The sequence below is a fragment of the Idiotropiscis lumnitzeri genome, unplaced genomic scaffold, assembly GCF_059441095.1.
Source record: "Idiotropiscis lumnitzeri isolate Australia: NSW breed Sydney's pygmy pipehorse unplaced genomic scaffold, RoL_Ilum_1.0 HiC_scaffold_114, whole genome shotgun sequence".
Lineage (NCBI taxonomy): Eukaryota > Metazoa > Chordata > Actinopteri > Syngnathiformes > Syngnathidae > Idiotropiscis > Idiotropiscis lumnitzeri.
This window is the reverse complement of record NW_028283652.1, coordinates 417,501-444,143: the sequence shown is the minus strand read 5'-3', so window position 1 is coordinate 444,143 and position 26,643 is coordinate 417,501. Positions and strand designations below refer to the sequence as shown.

The window sequence follows — 26,643 nt, the reverse complement described above, 5'->3', positions numbered from 1 at the left end:
AATTGTGGCATAACTTGGTGGCAAGCTTCCCAAAAGTGTTACAATTTGGTCTTCCTCTTCAATTACAGCTCCTATTGCTGATAGCTGATCAGTAAGCTCCTTCATTTGTTTTAAATGCTGAGTCAAACGTTCTCCTTCCTTCATTTCACATCGGAAATATGTTTTCTTCAAAAACAGTTTATTTGCCAAGGTATCTCTCTCAAAATGGCCTTTCAGCGTAGTCCACGCCTCTTTGGGATTCTGACAACTTGTTATCAAATACAACTGCGTTGTACTCACATTCAGTACTATCATGGAGAATGCCTTCTCACTCCGTTTAGTGAATTCAGCCTGTTCGTGGGCGTTAGCATCGGCGGCTAGCGTGTCTGTCTCTGTTAGCATGCCCCACAGTCCTTTAGCCTTTAGCAAGTGCTCCATCTGAAACTTCCACGTTGCCCAATTCTCCGGTCCGCTCAGCTTGTCAATAAACAGCTTCTCATCCATCGTGAAATCCCACGGTACTGTTTATCTCTTACAAATAATTCGAGTAAGCAGCCTTTTTAGCGCCGTTCTGGGCCCATAACCTGTTGAATTTGTGGCGTGAGCCGTTCTTTATTGAAGTGCGCAACAGCCAGCAACATAACAGCAGCGCAGAGAAACCGGAAGTAAACAGAGTCTTCTTCGCGATACACAAAGTCACAGCATTAAGCAACAGCACCACCCATTGACAAATTACCGTACTACAACAGGGGGGGCGTTCACTGCTATCCACCCATGGTCATGTACCATTTATTTGACATTATTTAAATTAAATAGGAATAAATGGAAGAATAAAGTGGAACTAATAAAATAAGAACCAATGATATAACCAGTGAAGCTAAAAAAAATGAATGAAGCTTCTCCACACCTGCTAATTGCCACATTAACTATACTTCCCTTTATTGCATTCAGTAAACACCATTTTTTTAAATTGATTCATTAACTTTTTATTTAGTAAACACTCACTGCACCAACCCAACCGGACTGCATCGGGTCATCTGTCTGCTACACCTGTAGACTACGAGAGTCCCCTTTTGGTCTTAATGTGGAGCTCCGGAGCCACACTCAAGTCTCCAGACACGCATTTGCAAATTGCCACACGCATTTGCGAGTCGTCCACGGCGAGACTGTAGCAACACCCAAAGGCAGGGGACGCTGAATGTTGGCATTTTGTGCTCTCAGCCTGTCAGGCGAATATGTGGAAATTTATAAAAAAGCAGCTCGCATACTTGCTTATGTAACCACCACAATTGAACTAAGCAGCGTCACACTCAAGCTAAGTAAAATAAATCAGAATTTGTTTGTGTGTACCAATTATTCGTTAGTATTCAACTCAAGACTCATCTATCTTGGGTTGCAGGGAGATTGGCGGCAGCAACTCTACTTAGAGCAATAATAAACCTCCAATAGAAACAAGACACACTTAGAACAATTAACAGGAATATGTGAACAGTTGTATTTATATATCCCAAACTCCCCAATATTCAGAACATTCAATCTCTCTTTAAACATATATTCGTGTTAGTTTGTGTCAAAATTGGTGTCAGATCTGACCCACAAAAAAAATGTCTGAGATCTCAGAAAAAACAAAAAAAAAGGAAAAAAAGATTTGTCCAAAAAAAATCCTCTTGAAGGTCCTACCACCCTCCAGGGAAATAGGTGGCCACGGGAATCCACGTCACTCGCCGGCGTCCTAGGAAGTATCCAATCCACTGCCGGTGCAGTTCAAGCTTTAGACGATTCTTTTAGTCCCAGAAAAAACAGCCTGCACGAAACGTGCAGAGCAATCATTCAATGTGGCCCCAAAAACAACATTGCAACAATCGTCCAGTGAAAAAGAAATTAAATAGAATAAAAGAAAATACGTGTATCTAACACACATGGAGTCCTTCGTGAGCCTGTTAGCTTATCTCACTAGGTAGTACACTTGCTAGGAAGGCATGTGCGAGTAAAATAGTTTACAATGCTTTAATTTTTTCAGTTATATCTCACCATTAGCTAATAACAATCTCAACGTTCACAAACCTTCATCCTGACTGTTTTTTTCAGTTAAACATCATGAGATACATTGACACAGGAATGTTAATTAGGCACATTCGACAAAAAACTCACCAGGATCGATAGTCTCAAAATAAATCGAATTTCCTTGGCAAGAAAACACCACAGGATTTGAACTCCATTCGCTCACAGTTCACACAAAAAAGTTCAACGGACCAGTATGGTCTATTCAGAGCCTTTCTCCTTCAACTCGCATGAAACAAAATGCTAGAAAGTTCTCTACGTCTCTCGTACGAGATGAGACGTCATATCAATGCTGCGGTGCGTTCTAGGTCCGTAGGAAATAGTAACAGCGCTAAGAAAAAATCACATTAACAGAAAATAAGAATAGGAATAAAAAAAGGCTGAGCCAAACATGGGTTACATTCTCCCCCTCTAAACGGCATGAGTCTCTTCATGCAACGTTTTACAGCTTGGGCATTGTGGAGGTTGTAGTACAGCTCTCGAGAACGCAACGCTTAAAGCCTGAAAAAAAGAACTAATAGCCAAGTTCAGTGGCTCTCCCAGTTCATCATAGGTAAACTTTTTAGGTTGACGTCTTTCTCTTTCGGAGCGTCGCAAGCCTATTGACTTAACCGCCGCATCATCTGTTTTGACAGTGTCAGTACTGGGTTTACAGTCTGAGGGAATAACTGTGTCAGTCAGGGTAGGAGTCAAGTCAGGTTCAGGGATCTCAATAAGATGGTCGGAAGACCTATCTGTAGATGGCAACTCAACACTACTCAACCCAGGAACTTCATGTTGTGAGGTCATGATGGACCTATCAAGGTCAAGTGTTGGTTTCTCTGGCCCTGCAACATCAGAAGATGACACTGAGGGTTGGACATGCTTAGGAGGTTGGAATTTAACAGGAAACTGCTCAGTTTGGGTATAAGGGCCCTTCGTGATTATCTGCCGCTCCCGTGAGTCAATACAAAATATCTCTTCATCACTCGTTTCATCCTTTTCACTGTACTCTCCTTCACTTCCAACATCAGTCTCCATCATCTTATTTGTCTTGCTCCTTGTCTTCACTTTCCTTGAATTGTCTCCTGGAGAATCGGATTCATTCTGATCCTCCACAGGTAAGAACCCACAAGGCAAAAGAAGATCCCTGTGTAAAGTGCGCTGAGGACCCTCTCCAGTCTCAGGTTTAACAACATAAACAGGACTGTCCTTGATGCGTTTTACAACAGTGTGAATGGTTTGCTCCCAACGATTTGCCAGTTTGTGCTTTCCTCTGACATTAACATTCTTTACTAGGACCCTATCACCAACAAAGAGTTCAGCAGCTCTTATTTTGTTGTCAAAACGTGTCTTATTCTTCTCACCCATCTTCTTTGAGTGTTTGGAAGCAAGAGCGTAGCTTTCTTGGAGGTTTGCACGAAGAGTTTTGACATAATCTGAATAGGACTTTGGACTAGATTTGCCAGGGTATGTACCAAGGATAAGATCAATAGGCAACCTGGGCTGTCTGCCGAACATTAGTTCGTATGGGGAATACCCTGTCGTGTCATTTCTGGTACAGTTGTAGGCATGCGTTAAGGGCTTGACGAAGTCTCGCCAATGGAACTTGTCCTTCTCCTCCAATGTGCCTAACATAGCTAGCAACGTCCTATTGTAGCGTTCTACCGGGTTTCCCCGGGGATGATACGGAGTGGTACGGATCTTCCTCGCCCCAACCAAAGCACAAAGCTCCTTGACTATTTTAGACTCAAAGTCTCTCCCTTGATCACTTAGCAGACGGCAAGGAAACCCATAGGGAATGATCAAGTTATCCCAAAGCGTTTTCGCTATCGTTTTAGCTTTCTGGTCTCTTGTAGGTACTGCTATGGCAAATTTTGTAAAATGATCCGTCAATACTAACACATTCCTTGTGTCTCGACTATCTGGCTCAATGGACAGATAATCCACACAAACTAATTCAAGTGGGTAAGTCGTGTGAATGTTTTCCAGCGGGGCGGCTCTTTGGGGAAGACCCTTCCTCATGACACATCGAGGGCATTTCCTGCACTTATCTTCAATGGACTTGGCCATTCTTGGCCAATAGAACCTAGCTCGAGCAAGATGTAAGGCACGGTCAAATCCCAGATGACCAATCTCATCATGTACACCTTTCAAAGCTCTTTCACGATACTGATGAGGTAGTACTAACTGGTAGACTAGAGAATCTTGGTCTTTACACTTCCTGTATGACACTCCATTTCTGAGTTCAAGTTTGTTCCATTGGTTTAGCATGACCTTAACATCAGCGGATTCGTACTTTGTTTCATTGAGTCCAGGTTTTGCACCTCCTTCCAACAAGGTTATGACACGTGCAATAGGGGGGTCCATCCTTTGTGCTGTGTGCCAATCAGCATCTGTCATTAAGGGCAAGATATTTTCACCATATGCTTCAGGGACTGCTGTAAGGTCAATAGCGAGAGACTCGACAACAACAAAAGGTTCTGATGGAATTGAAACAGAATGGCGCTGGCACAAAGCAGTGAAAGTTTCATGATCCATTTGATTTGATGAATCAATGAGTCGCATTTTCATGTCATTAATACGAGCTCTCTCTTTGCAAAAAGCCTCATCTTCATAAGGTGGTTCTTGTGGCCGCCGAGACAACCCATCGGCGTCTTTGTTCGCTTGACCAGCCCTGTACTTGATGGTAAAGTGATAAGTGGACAAGGCAGCCAACCACCTGTGTCCAGCAGCATCCAACTTGGCACTTGTTAAGACGTATGTTAGAGGATTATTATCAGTCAGGACAACAAAAGAAGAACCATACAAGTAATCGTTAAATTTGTCACACACAGCCCACTTGAGGGCCAAGAATTCAAGCTTGTGTGTGGGATAATTTTGTTCGCTTTTGGAAAGCCCCCGGCTCGCATATGCAATTGCCCTAAGCTTCCCCCCTTGCTGCTGATAGAGGGCAGCTCCCAAGCCATCACGACAAGCATCAGTGTGCAGTATGTATGGGAGCTGTGGATCTGCAAAGGCGAGAATAGGTGCTGAGGTTAGTTTCCTGATTATCGTGTGAAACGCTGTATCACACTCTGGAGTCCACCGCTCTGCAAGAGGCTGAGTCGGACTGCGAGTTAGCTGAGGTGGCTCTCGTTTGTAAATTTTTCCTCGTTTCTTTGGTGGGTGATAATTTGTAGTAAGACGGTTAAGGGATTTAGTTATCTTGGAATATCCTTCAATAAAACGTCGATAGTACCCAGCGAAGCCTAAAAAACATTTTAACTCTTTGACAGTAGATGGACGTGGCCAGGTTTTCAAAGCTGAGATTTTGTCCGGATCAGTATGTACTCCATGGGCATCCACAACATGTCCTAAATATTTAACTGAGTCTCGAAAGAAATGACACTTTTCTGGGGACAGTTTAAGCCCATAGTCTCTGAGACGTGACAGGACTTTCATCAACCTGTTCTCGTGTTCCTCCAACGTGTCTGAGAACACAATTAGATCGTCCAAAAAAACAAGCACTTCGTTCAAGTGGAGGTCACCAACACACCGCTCCATGAGGCGTTGGAAAGTGCCTGGGGCATTCGTGACACCTTGTGGCATCCTATTAAATTCATAGAAGCCAAAGGGGCATACAAAAGCTGTCTTAGGCTTGTCTTCTTCAGCTACCTCAACCTGATAATAACCAGACTTAAGGTCCATGACAGAAAACCACTTCGCCCCACTGAGAGCTGTGAATGTTTCCTCAATATTTGGTAGGGCGTATGCATCTCTTATGGTCCTCAAATTTAACTTGCGATAGTCTATGCATAGCCTGATGGATCCGTCCCTCTTTTTAACCAATACAATTGGTGAAGCAAAGGGGCTTTGAGACTCACGGATTATACCTGCGTCAAGTAGCTGTCTGAGATGCTGCTTCACTGCTTCTCTGTCGCTTGGGTGAATGGGCCTTGGACGTTCTTTGAAGGGTGTCTCATCGTGTAACCGGATCTGATGCTTTACAGCAGTAGTGTGGCCGTGCGACATGTCATCAAGAGCAAAAACATCAGAAATGGATAGTAACTTTTCCCGGATGCGCTCTTTCCATTCCTCTGAGATGGGAGACTCGTCAAGATCGAAGATGAATCTACTGGTCTCCTGTCCCGGTTGATTTAGGGAAACTTGAGGTTTAACAGGTGTAAAAGGGGACACCTGCTGGGCTACACAAGCTTGTGCAAGAACGCTGGTTGGCCGCAGTGTCACGCTACGTTCACCCACATTATGTACAATGACAGGCACTTTGGTACTGGCCCTAAAAGGAATGTCTACAAAAACGGACTCGATCAGCAGGCCTCCTGGCAACTTGTACTGCTCATGCTGTTCAAGCACAAAGCTCGTGTATGGGTTTGTTCTTCTTAATCTCACATTTCCCATGAGACATGTTTTCTGGTTTGGAAGAATTGTGACAGGCTTCTTACTATGCAGCATTACCGGGTAGGGATCGGTATCATTTCTCTGAGCCTGGGCAACATGTTGTAGGATCATTGCAAACTCTTTGGAGCGTATTCCTTGAATAAACGCAGGCCCATTTTGCTCCACTAATTGTTCATAAAGTCGCAAAAGTACATTTGTCCCAATCAGCAATGGAATTTTACTGTTAAAGTGGCATTCGGGAACTACGAGTGCTAGTACGACCAACTCCTGCTCTTCTCCTATCATATTTCGTGGGAAGGAAATGTGCGTCTGAATGTAGCCGAGGTATGGGACATTCTGTCCTCCGGCTCCCTCAATTTCAAGAATAGTGTGGATAGGTTGGATGGAAAGATGAGAAAGGTGCTCTTTGTGGAAAGACTCAGAGATTGTCGTTACTTGTGAACCGGAATCTATTATAGAGTCACATGGCGTCCCTTCAATCAGTACAGAGGCTGCACAGCGTGGGCCTATGAGACCTTTGGGCAAAGACAATTGAGGGTCGAAAATGTGTTCGGGTTTCATCGGGCAAGTGTTTTGCTGTTCAGTGTCAAAAGATTTGGGACTCTGAGAATCAATGGTTGCAGCTCCTGGATGTCCCACAGCAGGAGCTGCCATTAGTTTAATGCAAAAGGAGCTGAAGCCTGTCGTGCCACAAAGTCAGCTTGTTTCTTCTTCAACTCAGCGTTTTTCTCTCTGACGAGGACAGGGTTTGAATCATTCGTGCAATGAACTGCTATGTGATTGTCTTCCCCACACTTGAAACAAAACCATGCACGAGGCATGCCAGGGATTTTAACAGAGGTTCGTGACTGTCTTGAATTGACATATAAGGACTCCTTAGGCTCAGTTGCACCATATTTGTGTGCAACCCTTTGGTTTTGGATAAGCATTTGGACTTGCTTGGTTAACTCAGCAATTTGCTTTTCAATGTTAGCAGGTTCATTTGTGGGTTGTGAATCTACAGGGGGACTAGACATTGGGGTGGTGGTCTTTTCCTTTTTGCTCAACTTTTCCACTTGCTTTGTGAGTTCAGTGACCTTTAAATCAAGCTTTGCAGTTTCGTCATCAAATGAAGTGGGGCTTGTCAGCGACGCTTGGTCAAGGACGGGCATGTTAAATACAGAGTGGGCATGTGCAGCAGCCTTTGTTGCACCCAAATGTTTTTTCATACGGTCCAATTTAGCTGTCCGTCTGTCTTCCTCTGTCCGCAACATGAGAATGAGGTCCGGGAACGAAGGGGGGGGAACTCTTTTTCCCTTCAAGCTGAAGACCTATGATCAAACTCTGGTCCCAGCAACCCCGAATGAACTGTTTAAGGAGTAGCTCATTCACATTTGTAGTAGATGCACCCCCTCTAGAAATAACTCTGGTGAGAAGACTGTGAAGGCGACTCAAGAAAGCGGAGGGCTTTTCTCCATTGTTTTGGTTGGAGCCCAGAAATGAGGCGAAAAGTTCTTCTCCATCCTCAACAACGCCAAAAGCGGATTCAAGCTGAGTCACATATGTTGATGGTAGTGCAGTGACTCCGAGGGGCTTTACAATGTCTGAAGCAGGGCTAAGTAAGCTTTCAAGCATCCTTCTTACTTTGTGTGCATCAGTCAAAGAAGAGTCGCAAAGTAAAAGATCAACTTGGGTGCGCCATGTCTCATAATCAACTTCACCGTTGGGCCGAGGAAGTCGACCTGAGAAGGTGCGTATTTTTGCATGTGCAAGGGACGTATGAGTTGGCTCGTTACGTATAATGTGCTCAACCACCACTTTCTGGACATGAGAAGGGTTGTAAATGCTCTCATCTAAACGAACAGCACTAGGACTAAAAGCACTTGTGGGCTCTGCTGGTTCACTTTGATCACAATAGTGAGTGTCAGTATCAATGTTTTGGTCATTAGTCGGTTGTGTCATAGCATTAGGTGTGGGGCCGCCTGTAATTCACTTTGAAGGAAACTAAGGAAGCCTACCTTGCCACTATTTCCCATAAACTCAAGTTCTCTAAGGTACCGACGGGCCACTTCTTTGCCCATCTCCCCTTGAGCGATATCTCTAATAGTTTTAGAAGACCAAGTCGAACTTGGGTTATTGGGGCTTGCAAGTTCCCCTAAGGTCGCAGGATCAACTTCCAAAATAGCCTGTTCTGATTCGTAGATAACGAGAGTTCTGCCTTGCGGTTGGTGTGGCTCATCTGGAACCCTAATGACCTTTTCTATTTTACCATTTATCACAAAAACATCAGAAATATGACCATCTGTGCAAGTTGGTTCAATTCCTGTGACATACAACGTTTTTTGACCATCAACTCTAAACCGCTGACAAAGATCCATTTTTTTTTCCAGGGATATAAGTTATAATTAAGCGTATCTTATGGGTTGGAGGTAACAAAAGCCACTATGCCAATCTCCTGGCTGGCTCGCCACAATTTGTGTAACCACCACAATTGAACTAAGCAGCGTCACACTCAAGCTAAGTAAAATAAATCAGAATTTGTTTGTGTGTACCAATTATTCGTTAGTATTCAACTCAAAACTCATCTATCTTGGGTTGCAGGGAGATTGGCGGCAGCAACTCTACTTAGAGCAATAATAAACCTCCAATAGAAACAAGACACACTTAGAACAATTAACAGGAATATGTGAACAGTTGTATTTATATATCCCAAACTCCCCAATATTCAGAACATTCAATCTCTCTTTAAACATATATTCGTGTTAGTTTGTGTCAAAATTGGTGTCAGATCTGACCCACAAAAAAAATGTCTGAGATCTCAGAAAAAACAAAAAAAAAGGAAAAAAAGATTTGTCCAAAAAAAATCCTCTTGAAGGTCCTACCACCCTCCAGGGAAATAGGTGGCCACGGGAATCCACGTCACTCGCCGGCGTCCTAGGAAGTATCCAATCCACTGCCGGTGCAGTTCAAGCTTTAGACGATTCTTTTAGTCCCAGAAAAAACAGCCTGCACGAAACGTGCAGAGCAATCATTCAATGTGGCCCCAAAAACAACAGTGCAACAATCGTCCAGTGAAAAAGAAATTAAATAGAATAAAAGAAAATACGTGTATCTAACACACATGGAGTCCTTCGTGAGCCTGTTAGCTTATCTCACTAGGTAGTACACTTGCTAGGAAGGCATGTGCGAGTAAAATAGTTTACAATGCTTTAATTTTTTCAGTTATATCTCACCATTAGCTAATAACAATCTCAACGTTCACAAACCTTCATCCTGACTGTTTTTTTCAGTTAAACATCATGAGATACATTGACACAGGAATGTTAATTAGGCACATTCGACAAAAAACTCACCAGGATCGATAGTCTCAAAAAAAATCGAATTTCCTTGGCAAGAAAACACCACAGGATTTGAACTCCATTCGCTCACAGTTCACACAAAAAAGTTCAACGGACCAGTATGGTCTATTCAGAGCCTTTCTCCTTCAACTCGCATGAAACAAAATGCTAGAAAGTTCTCTACGTCTCTCGTTCGAGATGAGACGTCATATCAATGCAGCGGTGCGTTCTAGGTCCGTAGGAAATAGTAACAGCGCTAAGAAAAAATCACATTAACAGAAAATAAGAATAGGAATAAAAAAAGGCTGAGCCAAACATGGGTTACACTTACATTTGTCAAAAGTTTTTTTTATTTTTGCGGTGCAAAAGCTTACAGCACCTGGTATTCCCAGGCGGTCTCCCATCCAAGTACTAACCAGGCCCGACCCTGCTTAGCTTCCGAGATCGGACGAGATCGGGCGTTCTCAGGGTAGTATGGCCGTAAGCAAGAATTCCTTTCAAAATTTTGCATTTTATACATGTTGTCTTTATTGTGGCAAATACTTCAATCCAAAAATACGTAACAAGAATCTGAAACTATAACCACAGTCACAAATGTGTCACAACAATCTACAATGCATGATTGAAGTCACAGATATATGACAAATATCAGCAAATGTGTACAATGATTTGTTGGCACATACACATGGTTAAATGCGGACAAAAATCCGTAGATGGGCGACCTGTAAAAACGGGACCTTTTCTTACAGGTGACGTTTGCTACAGTCCTGCCGCGGACGACTCGCAAATGCGTGTGCTGATTTGCAAATGCGTGTCAGGAGACTTGTGTGTGGCTCCGTAGCTACACATTCGGACCACATGGGGGCACTAATATTATACCAGCCCCGTACCACCAATATATACACCAATAACTTGGGGGGGCGTTCACTGCTATCCACCCATGGTCATGTACCATTTATTTGACATTATTCAAATTAAATTGGAATAAATGGAAGAATAAAGTGGAACTAATAAAATAAGAACCAATGATATAACCAGTGAAGCTAAAAAAAATGAATGAAGCTTCTTCACACCTGCTAATTGCCACATTAACTATACTTCCCTTTATTGCATTCAGTAAACACCATTTTTTTAAATTGATTCATTAACTTTTTATTTAGTAAACACTCACTGCACCAACCCAACCGGACTGCATCGGGTCATCTGTCTGCTACACCTGTAGACTACGAGAGTCCCCTTTTGGTCTTAATGTGGAGCTCCGGAGCCACACTCAAGTCTCCAGACACGCATTTGCAAATTGCCACACGCATTTGCGAGTCGTCCACGGCGAGAGTGTAGCAACACCCAAAGGCAGGGGACGCTGAATGTTGGCATTTTGTGCTCTCAGCCTGTCAGGCGAATATGTGGGAATTTATAAAAAAGCAGCTCGCATACTTGCTTACATTTGTCAAAAGTTTTTTTTATTTTTGCGGTGCAAAAGCTTACAGCACCTGGTATTCCCAGGCGGTCTCCCATCCAAGTACTAACCAGGCCCGACCCTGCTTAGCTTCCGAGATCGGACGAGATCGGGCGTTCTCAGGGTAGTATGGCCGTAAGCGAGAATTCCTTTCAAAATTTTGCATTTTATACATGTTGTCTTTATTGTGGCAAATACTTCAATCCAAAAATACGTAACAAGAATCTGAAACTATAACCACAGTCACAAATGTGTCACAACAATCTACAATGCATGATTGAAGTCACAGATATATGACAAATATCAGCAAATGTGTACAATGATTTGTTGGCACATACACATGGTTAAATGCGGACAAAAATCCGTAGATGGGCGACCTGTAAAAACGGGACCTTTTCTTACAGGTGACGTTTGCTACAGTCCTGCCGCGGACGACTCGCAAATGCGTGTGCTGATTTGCAAATGCGTGTCAGGAGACTTGTGTGTGGCTCCGTAGCTACACATTCGGACCACATGGGGGCACTAATATTATACCAGCCCCGTACCACCAATATATACACCAATAACTTGGGGGGGCGTTCACTGCTATCCACCCATGGTCATGTACCATTTATTTGACATTATTCAAATTAAATTGGAATAAATGGAAGAATAAAGTGGAACTAATAAAATAAGAACCAATGATATAACCAGTGAAGCTAAAAAAAATGAATGAAGCTTCTTCACACCTGCTAATTGCCACATTAACTATACTTCCCTTTATTGCATTCAGTAAACACCATTTTTTTAAATTGATTCATTAACTTTTTATTTAGTAAACACTCACTGCACCAACCCAACCGGACTGCATCGGGTCATCTGTCTGCTACACCTGTAGACTACGAGAGTCCCCTTTTGGTCTTAATGTGGAGCTCCGGAGCCACACTCAAGTCTCCAGACACGCATTTGCAAATTGCCACACGCATTTGCGAGTCGTCCACGGCGAGAGTGTAGCAACACCCAAAGGCAGGGGACGCTGAATGTTGGCATTTTGTGCTCTCAGCCTGTCAGGCGAATATGTGGGAATTTATAAAAAAGCAGCTCGCATACTTGCTTACATTTGTCAAAAGTTTTTTTTATTTTTGCGGTGCAAAAGCTTACAGCACCTGGTATTCCCAGGCGGTCTCCCATCCAAGTACTAACCAGGCCCGACCCTGCTTAGCTTCCGAGATCGGACGAGATCGGGCGTTCTCAGGGTAGTATGGCCGTAAGCGAGAATTCCTTTCAAAATTTTGCATTTTATACATGTTGTCTTTATTGTGGCAAATACTTCAATCCAAAAATACGTAACAAGAATCTGAAACTATAACCACAGTCACAAATGTGTCACAACAATCTACAATGCATGATTGAAGTCACAGATATATGACAAATATCAGCAAATGTGTACAATGATTTGTTGGCACATACACATGGTTAAATGCGGACAAAAATCCGTGGATGGGCGACCTGTAAAAACGGGACCTTTTCTTACAGGTGACGTTTGCTACAGTCCTGCCGCGGACGACTCGCAAATGCGTGTGCTGATTTGCAAATGCGTGTCAGGAGACTTGTGTGTGGCTCCGTAGCTACACATTCGGACCACATGGGGGCACTAATATTATACCAGCCCCGTACCACCAATATATACACCAATAACTTGGGGGGGCGTTCACTGCTATCCACCCATGGTCATGTACCATTTATTTGACATTATTTAAATTAAATTGGAATAAATGGAAGAATAAAGTGGAACTAATAAAATAAGAACCAATGATATAACCAGTGAAGCTAAAAAAAATGAATGAAGCTTCTCCACACCTGCTAATTGCCACATTAACTATACTTCCCTTTATTGCATTCAGTAAACGCCATTTTTTAAAATTGATTCATTAACTTTTTATTTAGTAAACACTCACTGCACCAACCCAACCGGACTGCATCGGGTCATATGTCTGCTACACCTGTTGACTCCGAGGGTACCCTTTTGGTCTTAATGTGTGGCTCCGGAGCCACAGTCAAGTCTCCAGACACGCATTTGCAAATTGCCACACGCATTTGCGAGTCGTCCACGGCGAGACTGTAGCAACACCCAAAGGCAGGGGACGCTGAATGTTGGCAATTTGTGCTCTCAGCCTGTCAGGCGAATATGTGTAAATTTATAAAAAAGCAGCTCGCATACTTGCTTACATTTGTCAAAGTTTTTTTTATTTATTTATTTTTTGCGGTGCAAAAGCTTACAGCACCTGGTATTCCCAGGCGGTCTCCCATCCAAGTACTAACCAGGCCCGACCCTGCTTAGCTTCCGAGATCGGACAAGATCGGGCGTTCTCAGGGTAGTATGGCCGTATGCGAGAATTCCTTTCAAAATTTTGCATTTTATACATGTTGTCTTTATTGTGGCAAATACTTCAATCCAAAAATACGTAGCAAGAATCTGAAACTATAACCACAGTCACAAATGTGTCACAACAATCCACAATGCATGATTGAAGTCACAGATATATGACAAATATCAGCAAATGTGTACAATGATTTGTTGGCACATACACATGGTTAAATGCGGACAAAAATCCGTAGATGGGCGACCTGTAAAAACGGGACCTTTTCTTACAGGTGACGTTTGCTACAGTCCTGCCGCGGACGACTCGCAAATGCGTGTGCTGATTTGCAAATGCGTGTCAGGAGACTTGTGTGGGGCTCCGTAGCTACACATTCGGACCACATGGGGGCACTAATATTATACCAGCCCCGTACCACCAATATATACACCAAGCCTCCACGACCGGGATTCCCACGTTGTCGTCGTGTGGAGGCTTGAGCGGCTCCCTGGAGTGCAGCCAGCATTCTGGGGGCCTGACTAAGAGGAATCCCACCCTGGTGGTCGAACCAAGCGTTAAAAACTTGCTCTCGACTACACACCTCAAAAATGGAAATGGAAGCTCAAAGAAGGAATATTCATACTGGATCGGCCGTCGCCCAGGATAACCAGGTCCGCGTTGGTGCAGTAGAGAGTCCTGCAACTTCGAAAAATACGCGAGACTCAGTTAATGATGACCTAAATGACAATGTAGTGACAGTAGGAGGAGGACTGAGGATAATCTCATTGAATGTGGAGGGTATATCGATGGCTAAGTGTGAGTTGATGGCGCAGATGCTGAGGGAGAAAGATGTACAAGTGTTGGCACTGCAGGAAACTCATCTGACTAAAGAATCGCCCCCATCGAGATACAGTATATCCAGCTTCATACCCATCACGAGAATAGATCATCAACAGTACGGAACCATGATATATGTACATGAAGACATCCCTGCCATAGACAGAGGATCCTCTATGGACGAACACAATATACACAGGTCAGAGATTGAGGTGCTGGGTACAACAGTGGTCAACATATACAAGCCTCCAAATACAAGCTGGCCAATTAGTGTCCTCCCACAATACCAACATCAATCTATAATATTAGGAGACTTCAATAGCCACCACACATCGTGGGGATACACAGAGCCCGACCCAGCTGGAATCCAGCTCAGCAACTGGGCAGAAATAAATAATCTCCACCTCCTTTACCATCCAAATGAACCAGGCACCTTCCACTCAGCACGATGGCAGAGGGAATACACACCTGACCTGACCTTCGTTACGAGGGACACAGATGGCATATCAATGCCAGCACATCGAAGAGTGCTGGGTAACTTCCCAAGGTCCCAGCACCGACCAATATTGATAAAAACAGGAATCAACATACCAGTCACACAATCTCTACCCCTGCCAAGATGGAACTTTAGAAAGGCAAACTGGCAGGGTTTCGCAGAGCAAGTGGATAAGACATGCAAGCGAATCCCAGCAAAACAGGAGAATATAATTAGGTTCAATAAACTCATTCAGAGCAGTGCAAAAAAGCACATACCCCGGGGAGTCCGTAAAAGATATATACCATGCTGGACACCAGAATGTGAGGAAATATTAAAATCCTATGAGGAAACCCAGAATCCAGATACTGGAGAGAAATTGCTGGAGAGACTGCAGGAGGAGAGACAGAGAAGATGGAAACGGTAGAGAGCATGGATTTCACAAGATCCAGTAGACATGCATGGAAACTGATTAAAAAACTGGACGGGGGTGGAAAAAAGAGCAAACAGTCTAACGTAGTGAGCCCTGATAGTGTTGCAATTAATATAAGAGGAAGAGGAGCTCACACCCCTGACTACAAGTTCGAAACCACCATAAAGAAAAGGTACCAGCAGCTAATCAGAGACATGCCAGAAGAAGACGGGTTCTCCCACCCAGTGAGCGAAGAGGAGGTGAAAGCAGCACTCAGAGCAACGAAGTCAGGCAAGGCAGCAGGAGTTGATGGGATCTACCCAGATATGTTGAAACACCTGGGTCCAGCTGCGATTAAATGGATGGCATCTGCTATCACTGATGCAATAAACATGGGTAGATACTGCCATCTCTGGAAAAGAGCTAGGGTCATAGCCATCTTAAAACCGGGGAAATCACCAGAAGACCCAAATAACTACAGACCAATATCCCTGCTATGCAGTATGTATAAGATAATGGAGAGGATAATCCTAACCAGAATAACACCAACCCTGGAGCTGAATATTCCTTGCCAGCAGGCAGGATTTAGAAAGCACAGAAGCACCACAGAACAGGTACTGGCTCTAACAACATTCATAGAGGCAGGATACCAAAGAAAACTAAAAAGTGGTGCTATATTTGTAGATCTCTCGGCTGCATATGATACAGTGTGGAGAGAAGGACTCCTGTATAAGGTAGCCAACATCATCAAAAGTAAAGCTATAGCCAATATAATTGCATCTATGACTGCAAAGAGGCACTTCAGAGTGTGCCTGGGGGACCAAACAAGCCGAGAATTTAGCATTAAAAATGGAGTCCCACAGGGATCTGTAATTTCACCAGCACTATTCAATGTTTACATATCAGACCTACCAGATACAGAATCCTGGAAATTCGGTTATGCGGATGACTGGGCATTGGTAACCCAAGACAGGGATTTTGGTACAATCGAGAGAACATTATCGCTGGACATAGCGTTGCTCTCAAATTACTTTAAAAGATGGTACCTAAGAATGAACAGAACCAAGACAGTGGTAACAACATTCCATCTAACCAACCAGCAAGCTAATTACAAGCTAAGGGTGGAAATAGAGGGGGAAAACCTGCCGGTGGATTGTGAACCAAAATATCTAGGGGTAACTCTAGACAGAACACTCACCTACAGGAAACACCTAGAAAATACAGCCCAGAAGCTGAAATCAAGAGTGGCACTAATCCGTAAACTTACGGGAACAGGTTGGGGTGCCAACCAAAACGTTCTACGGACGTCAGTCATGGCACTGTGCTACAGCGTGGCTGAATATTGCAGCCCAGTATGGGGCCGGTGTGCACATACATCCAAAGTTGATGTCCAGCTGAATGAAGCAATGAGACTGATATCGGGCGCCATACGTTCTACTCCTATAAACTGGCTTCCAACAATGTGCAACATTGAACCTCCAGCAGTAAGAAGAGAGCAGGCAACACAGATCATGCAACAAAATATATTGGCTCCCCTGTGTCGGGGCCTAGCACACAACCCAGGAGGGCACCGCCTGAGATCCAGAAGACCCTTCAGCCAAGAACGGGAATCAGAGCACACGTCAGCAGATAGGTGGCGCGACCTATGGAGAGGAAATGTACCTGTTGGAGGCGAGAGAATTGGAGACCCCACTGAGAAGCTCCCAGGCTACAATGGAACCAGCAGGAGAGAGTGGACATCCTACAACAGGATCCTTTGCAAACAAGGACGTACAGCCCAAAATTAGCAAAGATGGGGGACAGTGGCTACGCAAGCATGCCCCTGGTGTAACCATGAGTGTCAAAATATGGACCATCTGATTATAGACTGCCCTTATACATCGATAGAGGGAGGGTATGATACGGTATTCCAGTGTGGAGATGAATTCAAGGCATGGCTTTCAGGGATGAGACAGGAGGTGTGAAAACCACACGAAACTACTACATACACCAATAACTTGGGGGGGCGTTCACTGCTATCCACCCATGGTCATGTACCATTTATTTGACATTATTTAAATTAAATTGGAATAAATGGAAGAATAAAGTGGAACTAATAAAATAATAACCAATGATATAACCAGTGAAGCTAAAAAAAATGAATGAAGCTTCTCCTCACCTGCTAATTGCCACATTAACTATACTTCCCTTTATTGCATTCAGTAAACGCCATTTTTTAAAATTGATTCATTAACTTTTTATTTAGTAAACACTCACTGCACCAACCCAACCGGACTGCATCGGGTCATATGTCTGCTACACCTGTAGACTCCGAGGGTACCCTTTTGGTCTTAATGTGTGGCTCCGGAGCCACAGTCAAGTCTCCAGACACGCATTTGCAAATTGCCACACGCATTTGCGAGTCGTCCACGGCGAGACTGTAGCAACACCCAAAGGCAGGGGACGCTGAATGTTGGCAATTTGTGCTCTCAGCCTGTCAGGCGAATATGTGGAAATTTATAAAAAAGCAGCTCGCATACTTGCTTACATTTGTCAAAGTTTTTTTTATTCATTTATTTTTTGCGGTGCAAAAGCTTACAGCACCTGGTATTCCCAGGCGGTCTCCCATCCAAGTACTAACCAGGCCCGAGCCTGCTTAGCTTCCAAGATCGGACAAGATCGGGCGTTCTCAGGGTAGTATGGCCGTAAGCGAGAATTCCTTTCAAAATTTTGCATTTTATACATGTTGTCTTTATTGCGGCAAATACTTCAATCCAAAAATACGTAACAAGAATCTGAAACTATAACCACAGTCACAAATGTGTCACAACAATCTACAATGCATGATTGAAGTCACAGATAATTGACAAATATCAGCAAATGTGTACAATGATTTGTTGGCACATACACATGGTTAAATGCGGACAAAAATCCGTGGATGGGCGACCTGTAAAAACGGGACCTTTTCTTACAGGTGACGTTTGCTACAGTCCTGCCGCGGACGACTCGCAAATGCGTGTGCTGATTTGCAAATGCGTGTCAGGAGACTTGTGTGTGGCTCCGTAGCTACACATTCGGACCACATGGGGGCACTAATATTGTACCAGCCCCGTACCACCAATATATACACCAATAACTTGGGGGGGCGTTCACTGCTATCCACCCATGGTCATGTACCATTTATTTGACATTATTTAAATTAAATTGGAATAAATGGAAGAATAAAGTGGAACTAATAAAATAAGAACCAATGATATAACCAGTGAAGCTAAAAAAAATGAATGAAGCTTCTCCACACCTGCTAATTGCCACATTAACTATACTTCCCCTTATTGCATTCAGTAAACACCATTTTTTAAAATTGATTCATTAACTTTTTATTTAGTAAACACTCACTGCACCAACCCAACCGGACTGCATCGGGTCATATGTCTGCTACACTGGAAGACTCCGAGGGTACCCTTTTGGTCTTAATGTGTGGCTCCGGAGCCACAGTCAAGTCTCCAGACACGCATTTGCAAATTGCCACACGCATTTGCGAGTCGTCCACGGCGAGACTGTAGCAACACCCAAAGGCAGGGGACGCTGAATGTTGGCAATTTGTGCTCTCAGCCTGTCAGGCGAATATGTGGAAATTTATAAAAAAGCAGCTCGCATACTTGCTTACATTTGTCAAAGTTTTTTTTATTCATTTATTTTTTGCGGTGCAAAAGCTTACAGCACCTGGTATTCCCAGGCGGTCTCCCATCCAAGTACTAACCAGGCCCGACCCTGCTTAGCTTCCGAGATCGGACGAGATCGGGCGTTCTCAGGGTAGTATGGCCGTATGCGAGAATTCCTTTCAAAATTTTGCATTTTATACATGTTGTCTTTATTGTGGCAAATACTTCAATCCAAAAATATGTAACAAGAATCTGAAACTATAACCACAGTCACAAATGTGTCACAACAATCCACAATGCATGATTGAAGTCACAGATATATGACAAATATCAGCAAATGTGTACAATGATTTGTTGGCACATACACATGGTTAAATGCGGACAAAAATCCGTAGATGGGCGACCTGTAAAAACGGGACCTTTTCTTACAGGTGACGTTTGCTACAGTCCTGCCGCGGACGACTCGCAAATGCGTGTGCTGATTTGCAAATGCGTGTCAGGAGACTTGTGTGGGGCTCCGTAGCTACACATTCGGACCACATGGGGGCACTAATATTATACCAGCCCCGTACCACCAATATATACACCAAGCCTCCACGACCGGGATTCCCACGTTGTCGTCGTGTGGAGGCTTGAGCGGCTCCCTGGAGTGCAGCCAGCATTCTGGGGGCCTGACTAAGAGGAATCCCACCCTGGTGGTCGAACCAAGCGTTAAAAACTTGCTCTCGACTACACACCTCAAAAATGGAAATGGAAGCTCAAAGAAGGAATATTCATACTGGATCGGCCGTCGCCCAGGATAACCAGGTCCGCGTTGGTGCAGTAGAGAGTCCTGCAACTTCGAAAAATACGCCAGACTCAGTTAATGATGACCTAAATGACAATGTAGTGACAGTAGGAGGAGGACTGAGGATAATCTCATTGAATGTGGAGGGTATATCGATGGCTAAGTGTGAGTTGATGGCGCAGATGCTGAGGGAGAAAGATGTACAAGTGTTGGCACTGCAGGAAACTCATCTGACTAAAGAATCGCCCCCATCGAGATACAGTATATCCAGCTTCATACCCATCACGAGAATAGATCATCAACAGTACGGAACCATGATATATGTACATGAAGACATCCCTGCCATAGACAGAGGATCCTCTATGGACGAACACAATATACACAGGTCAGAGATTGAGGTGCTGGGTACAACAGTGGTCAACATATACAAGCCTCCAAATACAAGCTGGCCAATTAGTGTCCTCCCACAATACCAACATCAATCTATAATATTAGGAGACTTCAATAGCCACCACACATCGTGGGGATACACAGAGCCCGACCCAGCTGGAATCCAGCTCAGCAACTGGGCAGAAATAAATAATCTCCACCTCCTTTACCATCCAAATGAACCAGGCACCTTCCACTCAGCACGATGGCAGAGGGAATACACACCTGACCTGACCTTCGTTACGAGGGACACAGATGGCATATCAATGCCAGCACATCGAAGAGTGCTGGGTAACTTCCCAAGGTCCCAGCACCGACCAATATTGATAAAAACAGGAATCAACATACCAGTCACACAATCTCTACCCCTGCCAAGATGGAACTTTAGAAAGGCAAACTGGCAGGGTTTCGCAGAGCAAGTGGATAAGACATGCAAGCGAATCCCAGCAAAACAGGAGAATATAATTAGGTTCAATAAACTCATTCAGAGCAGTGCAAAAAAGCACATACCCCGGGGAGTCCGTAAAAGATATATACCATGCTGGACACCAGAATGTGAGGAAATATTAAAATCCTATGAGGAAACCCAGAATCCAGATACTGGAGAGAAATTGCTGGAGAGACTGCAGGAGGAGAGACAGAGAAGATGGAAACGGTAGAGAGCATGCATTTCACAAGATCCAGTAGACATGCATGGAAACTGATTAAAAAACTGGACGGGGTGGAAAAAAGAGCAAACAGTCTAACGTAGTGAGCCCTGATAGTGTTGCAATTAATATAAGAGGAAGAGGAGCTCACACCCCTGACTACAAGTTCGAAACCACCATAAAGAAAAGGTACCAGCAGCTAATCAGAGACATGCCAGAAGAAGACGGGTTCTCCCACCCAGTGAGCGAAGAGGAGGTGAAAGCAGCACTCAGAGCAACGAAGTCAGGCAAGGCAGCAGGAGTTGATGGGATCTACCCAGATATGTTGAAACACCTGGGTCCAGCTGCGATTAAATGGATGGTATCTGCTATCACTGATGCAATAAACATGGGTAGATACTGCCATCTCTGGAAAAGAGCTAGGGTCATAGCCATCTTAAAACCGGGGAAATCACCAGAAGACCCAAATAACTACAGACCAATATCCCTGCTATGCAGTATGTATAAGATAATGGAGAGGATAATCCTAACCAGAATAACACCAACCCTGGAGCTGAATATTCCTTGCCAGCAGGCAGGATTTAGAAAGCACAGAAGCACCACAGAACAGGTACTGGCTCTAACAACATTCATAGAGGCAGGATACCAAAGAAAACTAAAAAGTGGTGCTATATTTGTAGATCTCTCGGCTGCATATGATACAGTGTGGAGAGAAGGACTCCTGTATAAGGTAGCCAACATCATCAAAAGTAAAGCTATAGCCAATATAATTGCATCTATGACTGCAAAGAGGCACTTCAGAGTGTGCCTGGGGGACCAAACAAGCCGAGAATTTAGCATTAAAAATGGAGTCCCACAGGGATCTGTAATTTCACCAGCACTATTCAATGTTTACATATCAGACCTACCAGATACAGAATCCTGGAAATTCGGTTATGCGGATGACTGGGCATTGGTAACCCAAGACAGGGATTTTGGTACAATCGAGAGAACATTATCGCTGGACATAGCGTTGCTCTCAAATTACTTTAAAAGATGGTACCTAAGAATGAACAGAACCAAGACAGTGGTAACAACATTCCATCTAACCAACCAGCAAGCTAATTACAAGCTAAGGGTGGAAATAGAGGGGGAAAACCTGCCGGTGGATTGTGAACCAAAATATCTAGGGGTAACTCTAGACAGAACTCTCACCTACAGGAAACACCTAGAAAATACAGCCCAGAAGCTGAAATCAAGAGTGGCACTAATCCGTAAACTTACGGGAACAGGTTGGGGTGCCAACCAAAACGTTCTACGGACGTCAGTCATGGCACTGTGCTACAGCGTGGCTGAATATTGCAGCCCAGTATGGGGCCGGTGTGCACATACATCCAAAGTTGATGTCCAGCTGAATGAAGCAATGAGACTGATATCGGGCGCCATACGTTCTACTCCTATAAACTGGCTTCCAATAATGTAAAACATTGAACCTCCAGCAGTAAGAAGAGAGCAGGCAACACAGATCATGCAACAAAATATATTGGCACTCCCGGAGGAGGCTCCCCTGTGTCGGGCCCTAGCACACAACCCAGGAGGGCACCGCCTGAGATCCAGAAGACCCTTCAGCCAAGAACGGGAATCAGAGCACACGTCAGCAGATAGGTGGCGCGACCTATGGAGAGGAAATGTACCTGTTGGAGGCGAGAGAATTGGAGACCCCACTGAGAAGCTCCCAGGCTACAATGGAACCAGCAGGAGAGAGTGGACATCCTACAACAGGATCCTTTTCAAACAAGGACGTACAGCCCAAAATTTGCAAAGATGGGGGACAGTGGCTACGCAAGCATGCCCCTGGTGTAACCATGAGTGTCAAAATATGGACCATCTGATTATAGACTGCCCTTATACATCGATAGAGGGAGGGTATGATACGGTATTCCAGTGTGGAGATGAATTCAATGCATGGCTTTCAGGGATGAGACAGGAGGTGTGAAAACCACACGAAACTACTACATACACCAATAACTTGGGGGGGCGTTCACTGCTATCCACCCATGGTCATGTACCATTTATTTGACATTATTTAAATTAAATTGGAATAAATGGAAGAATAAAGTGGAACTAATAAAATAATAACCAATGATATAACCAGTGAAGCTAAAAAAAATGAATGAAGCTTCTCCACACCTGCTAATTGCCACATTAACTATACTTCCCTTTATTGCATTCAGTAAACGCCATTTTTTAAAATTGATTCATTAACTTTTTATTTAGTAAACACTCACTGCACCAACCCAACCGGACTGCATCGGGTCATATGTCTGCTACACCTGTAGACTCCGAGGGTACCCTTTTGGTCTTAATGTGTGGCTCCGGAGCCACAGTCAAGTCTCCAGACACGCATTTGCAAATTGCCACACGCATTTGCGAGTCGTCCACGGCGAGACTGTAGCAACACCCAAAGGCAGGGGACGCTGAATGTTGGCAATTTGTGCTCTCAGCCTGTCAGGCGAATATGTGGAAATTTATAAAAAAGCAGCTCGCATACTTGCTTACATTTGTCAAAGTTTTTTTTATTCATTTATTTTTTGCGGTGCAAAAGCTTACAGCACCTGGTATTCCCAGGCGGTCTCCCATCCAAGTACTAACCAGGCCCGACCCTGCTTAGCTTCCGAGATCGGACGAGATCGGGCGTTCTCAGGGTAGTATGGCCGTATGCGAGAATTCCTTTCAAAATTTTGCATTTTATACATGTTGTCTTTATTGTGGCAAATACTTCAATCCAAAAATATGTAACAAGAATCTGAAACTATAACCACAGTCACAAATGTGTCACAACAATCCACAATGCATGATTGAAGTCACAGATATATGACAAATATCAGCAAATGTGTACAATGATTTGTTGGCACATACACATGGTTAAATGCGGACAAAAATCCGTAGATGGGCGACCTGTAAAAACGGGACCTTTTCTTACAGGTGACGTTTGCTACAGTCCTGCCGCGGACGACTCGCAAATGCGTGTGCTGATTTGCAAATGCGTGTCAGGAGACTTGTGTGGGGCTCCGTAGCTACACATTCGGACCACATGGGGGCACTAATATTATACCAGCCCCGTACCACCAATATATACACCAAGCCTCCACGACCGGGATTCCCACGTTGTCGTCGTGTGGAGGCTTGAGCGGCTCCCTGGAGTGCAGCCAGCATTCTGGGGGCCTGACTAAGAGGAATCCCACCCTGGTGGTCGAACCAAGCGTTAAAAACTTGCTCTCGACTACACACCTCAAAAATGGAAATGGAAGCTCAAAGAAGGAATATTCATACTGGATCGGCCGTCGCCCAGGATAACCAGGTCCGCGTTGGTGCAGTAGAGAGTCCTGCAACTTCGAAAAATACGCGAGACTCAGTTAATGATGACCTAAATGACAATGTAGTGACAGTAGGAGGAGGACTGAGGATAATCTCATTGAATGTGGAGGGTATATCGATGGCTAAGTGTGAGTTGATGGCGCAGATGCTGAGGGAGAAAGATGTACAAGTGTTGGCACTGCAGGAAACTCATCTGACTAAAGAATCGCCCCCATCGAGATACAGTATATCCAGATTCATACCCATCACGAGAATAGATCATCAACAGTACGGAACCATGATATATGTACATGAAGACATCCCTGCCATAGACAGAGGATCCTCTATGGACGAACACAATATACACAGGTCAGAGATTGAGGTGCTGGGTACAACAGTGGTCAACATATACAAGCCTCCAAATACAAGCTGGCCAATTAGTGTCCTCCCACAATACCAACATCAATCTATAATATTAGGAGACTTCAATAGCCACCACACATCGTGGGGATACACAGAGCCCGACCCAGCTGGAATCCAGCTCAGCAACTGGGCAGAAATAAATAATCTCCACCTCCTTTACCATCCAAATGAACCAGGCACCTTCCACTCAGCACGATGGCAGAGGGAATACACACCTGACCTGACCTTCGTTACGAGGGACACAGATGGCATATCAATGCCAGCACATCGAAGAGTGCTGGGTAACTTCCCAAGGTCCCAGCACCGACCAATATTGATAAAAACAGGAATCAACATACCAGTCACACAATCTCTACCCCTGCCAAGATGGAACTTTAGAAAGGCAAACTGGCAGGGTTTCGCAGAGCAAGTGGATAAGACATGCAAGCGAATCCCAGCAAAACAGGAGAATATAATTAGGTTCAATAAACTCATTCAGAGCAGTGCAAAAAAGCACATACCCCGGGGAGTCCGTAAAAGATATATACCATGCTGGACACCAGAATGTGAGGAAATATTAAAATCCTATGAGGAAACCCAGAATCCAGATACTGGAGAGAAATTGCTGGAGAGACTGCAGGAGGAGAGACAGAGAAGATGGAAACGGTAGAGAGCATGGATTTCACAAGATCCAGTAGACATGCATGGAAACTGATTAAAAAACTGGACGGGGGTGGAAAAAAGAGCAAACAGTCTAACGTAGTGAGCCCTGATAGTGTTGCAATTAATATAAGAGGAAGAGGAGCTCACACCCCTGACTACAAGTTCGAAACCACCATAAAGAAAAGGTACCAGCAGCTAATCAGAGACATGCCAGAAGAAGACGGGTTCTCCCACCCAGTGAGCGAAGAGGAGGTGAAAGCAGCACTCAGAGCAACGAAGTCAGGCAAGGCAGCAGGAGTTGATGGGATCTACCCAGATATGTTGAAACACCTGGGTCCAGCTGCGATTAAATGGATGGCATCTGCTATCACTGATGCAATAAACATGGGTAGATACTGCCATCTCTGGAAAAGAGCTAGGGTCATAGCCATCTTAAAACCGGGGAAATCACCAGAAGACCCAAATAACTACAGACCAATATCCCTGCTATGCAGTATGTATAAGATAATGGAGAGGATAATCCTAACCAGAATAACACCAACCCTGGAGCTGAATATTCCTTGCCAGCAGGCAGGATTTAGAAAGCACAGAAGCACCACAGAACAGGTACTGGCTCTAACAACATTCATAGAGGCAGGATACCAAAGAAAACTAAAAAGTGGTGCTATATTTGTAGATCTCTCGGCTGCATATGATACAGTGTGGAGAGAAGGACTCCTGTATAAGGTAGCCAACATCATCAAAAGTAAAGCTATAGCCAATATAATTGCATCTATGACTGCAAAGAGGCACTTCAGAGTGTGCCTGGGGGACCAAACAAGCCGAGAATTTAGCATTAAAAATGGAGTCCCACAGGGATCTGTAATTTCACCAGCACTATTCAATGTTTACATATCAGACCTACCAGATACAGAATCCTGGAAATTCGGTTATGCGGATGACTGGGCATTGGTAACCCAAGACAGGGATTTTGGTACAATCGAGAGAACATTATCGCTGGACATAGCGTTGCTCTCAAATTACTTTAAAAGATGGTACCTAAGAATGAACAGAACCAAGACAGTGGTAACAACATTCCATCTAACCAACCAGCAAGCTAATTACAAGCTAAGGGTGGAAATAGAGGGGGAAAACCTGCCGGTGGATTGTGAACCAAAATATCTAGGGGTAACTCTAGACAGAACACTCACCTACAGGAAACACCTAGAAAATACAGCCCAGAAGCTGAAATCAAGAGTGGCACTAATCCGTAAACTTACGGGAACAGGTTGGGGTGCCAACCAAAACGTTCTACGGACGTCAGTCATGGCACTGTGCTACAGCGTGGCTGAATATTGCAGCCCAGTATGGGGCCGGTGTGCACATACATCCAAAGTTGATGTCCAGCTGATTGAAGCAATGAGACTGATATCGGGCGCCATACGTTCTACTCCTATAAACTGGCTTCCAACAATGTGCAACATTGAACCTCCAGCAGTAAGA

The 26,643-nt window shown here is 44.2% G+C and overlaps 7 non-coding genes across 7 annotated transcripts; all 7 read right to left on the bottom strand.

Moving 5' to 3' along the window:
• Nucleotides 1-10,104: 10,104 nt before the first annotated feature.
• LOC148315418 (5S ribosomal RNA) lies at nt 10,105-10,223 on the bottom strand. The gene has a single exon (XR_015841013.1). It is a non-coding gene; the product is annotated as a 5S ribosomal RNA (ribosomal RNA).
• A 992-nt stretch (nt 10,224-11,215) lies between these two features.
• On the bottom strand, nt 11,216-11,334 carry LOC148315417 (5S ribosomal RNA). Its single transcript, XR_015841012.1, has one exon. It is a non-coding gene; the product is annotated as a 5S ribosomal RNA (ribosomal RNA).
• A 992-nt stretch (nt 11,335-12,326) lies between these two features.
• Nucleotides 12,327-12,445, bottom strand: LOC148315416 (5S ribosomal RNA). Its single transcript, XR_015841011.1, has one exon. It is a non-coding gene; the product is annotated as a 5S ribosomal RNA (ribosomal RNA).
• Nucleotides 12,446-13,445: 1,000 nt separating this feature from the next.
• LOC148315415 (5S ribosomal RNA) lies at nt 13,446-13,564 on the bottom strand. Its single transcript, XR_015841207.1, has one exon. It is a non-coding gene; the product is annotated as a 5S ribosomal RNA (ribosomal RNA).
• A 4,263-nt stretch (nt 13,565-17,827) lies between these two features.
• Nucleotides 17,828-17,946, bottom strand: LOC148315414 (5S ribosomal RNA). The gene has a single exon (XR_015841229.1). It is a non-coding gene; the product is annotated as a 5S ribosomal RNA (ribosomal RNA).
• A 1,000-nt stretch (nt 17,947-18,946) lies between these two features.
• LOC148315413 (5S ribosomal RNA) lies at nt 18,947-19,065 on the bottom strand. The gene has a single exon (XR_015841117.1). It is a non-coding gene; the product is annotated as a 5S ribosomal RNA (ribosomal RNA).
• A 4,277-nt stretch (nt 19,066-23,342) lies between these two features.
• LOC148315412 (5S ribosomal RNA) lies at nt 23,343-23,461 on the bottom strand. The gene has a single exon (XR_015841115.1). It is a non-coding gene; the product is annotated as a 5S ribosomal RNA (ribosomal RNA).
• Between the last annotated feature and the right edge of the window lie 3,182 nt (nt 23,462-26,643).